This window comes from Onychomys torridus, chromosome 4 (assembly GCF_903995425.1).
Source record: "Onychomys torridus chromosome 4, mOncTor1.1, whole genome shotgun sequence".
NCBI classification, from domain to species: Eukaryota; Metazoa; Chordata; class Mammalia; order Rodentia; family Cricetidae; genus Onychomys; species Onychomys torridus.
This window is the reverse complement of record NC_050446.1, coordinates 17266359-17268429: the sequence shown is the minus strand read 5'-3', so window position 1 is coordinate 17268429 and position 2071 is coordinate 17266359. Positions and strand designations below refer to the sequence as shown.

The 2071-nt window shown below is 36.8% G+C and overlaps 1 pseudogene; it reads left to right on the top strand.

Moving 5' to 3' along the window:
* Window positions 1-1012: 1012 nt before the first annotated feature.
* On the top strand, window positions 1013-1535 carry LOC118581725 (annotated as a pseudogene).
* Window positions 1536-2071: the final 536 nt, after the last annotated feature.

Sequence of the window (2071 nt, the reverse complement as noted above, 5' to 3'; positions counted from 1 at the left end):
TATAGAAAAAAATATTTAAATTTAAAATTTGTTTCAAATAAGAAAACTTTTTAACAAATCAATAATGTGTGGTTTCATAGAATTAATTTCATTATTTTTGTGCTTGAGAAAAGTCTGATTGTTTAATTTACTCATCTTATTTCCATGTTTATTAAAGAGATATTTAAAAAATAAATATGAAGATTTTACCTTTTACCTTAAATTATTCCACTTAATCTACAGATTTTGATCACTGATAATATTAATCTATCACTGTTGAAGCTTGTTTTCCCTTTTCTCAGTAGATCATGGGCCACATGATAACAGAACTTCTACCCTTTGAGAGCCTAAAAATAATACTGCTGAAAAAGAACACGGCTGTATATTTAGCAGCCAGTGCTGCTATGTACAACTGTAAAATTAACCTCCTCTGGTTAGAGAAATAAGAAGTCAGTGCCCTCAGAACTGTTGAAGAGCATGGGACATATAAATAAACCACAAAACGCTAAGAACACAAGCTCTTTCCTTGAGAATTCTTGTAGTTCATCCTTGAAGAGTTAGGTCATTCCAATATACTGCCCAGCAATCCCTCTGTGATTACATGTAAATAATATCATTTTATGTTGTAGAAATACTATTCCATACATGTTCATTATTATATATAAGCAGAAAATAAAATTTTATTTTAATAATTGCCTATGATAAGTATGTGTGTGATACATGCATATGTAGCTGTGTAGAAGGAATTGAAAAGCAGACAGAACATATATCTTCCTACAAAGTTTATACACAATGTTGGGGAATTGAAGGGGGAGTTAGAGACAAATCACTATTCCACAGCAAGTTTACAACTTGAGCAGGCACATGAAGCTCATTCTTTGGTTAGACACAGTCCCACTGCTTTGAAAGGATTCTTGAGAGAACCTAGTTCTCTCATAAATATCTTGGCTCCAACCTTGAAATCATTGTTTCTTGTCCTTAAAAAATGGATCTTGTGGCTTTGCAGATGCCAGTACCCCTGCTTTCTGCAGCTATGGTCAACTCCATTGTGTTCTTTCATATCACACTGATGGTAAGCCCTTGGGCCATGTCTCTTCCAAGCTATCTGCAAACGAAGTTCCAAAGAGCAGAAAACTTTCATCCTCTGAGCATTGGAGGAAAAGGATTTGTATATAAGCATTCCTCCTTTCACTGAGTTATTCCAGAATTTATGTGCTAGGGTGGTGACTTCAAAAGTCATAATAGCACTGGTGGCACATCCATATTTGGGGAATTGGAGGGTGAGAACTTCATACTAGCATACAGGTCCTGGCATCTTGCCCATGGCAAATGCTGGCCCAAACACAAATAGTTCCCACTCCACACCCACCCACACCCCATTTTTTTTTTAAATCTGCACTGCCAAGACTGAGTGGCTGGATGGCAAATATGTGGTCTTTGGGAAGATGAAGGAAGGCATAAGAGCCATAGAAGCCATGAAGCATTTTGGGTCCAGAATAGGCAAAGCCTGCAACAGGAACACGATTTCCAAATGTGGACAACACTTATTTTTTTGACTAGTGCACATCTTACCTGCCAGACCATTCTTTCTGTAGCTCAGGAGAGCACCCCTGCTCCAATTGCTCAAAATACCTTATAACCTCTGCTCTCACTAAAGTTCTTTGGGTTCTGTATTTTCTTCCTTCCCCTCCAACTCTAGTTGGATTGCAGAGTTAAACTTGTGGCTATGAACAAAAAATAATTAAGCACAAAAAAGAAATGCTCTTGTAACAGATTCATGTTTATAATTACCTTTCTGTCCAAAATAATTACCCAAGAGAGATACAAGATGTCTTGTATCTTTCACTACATAAATAGATGATAGATAGACAGACAGATAGATAGAAAGAAAGCCATAGGCCTGAGTTCAGATCTCAACACCACCATAAAAACTTGGACATTGTAGTGCTCCCTTGTAGATACTGCTCCTACTCAGATAAGATTCTCTGTCTCACTGGCCAGCTATATACTATAAACTCTGTCTTCTTATTTAGCTGTAGGCAATGACACTACCTTCCTGTTCAACTGTATGTAATAAACATACTGAGCTTTC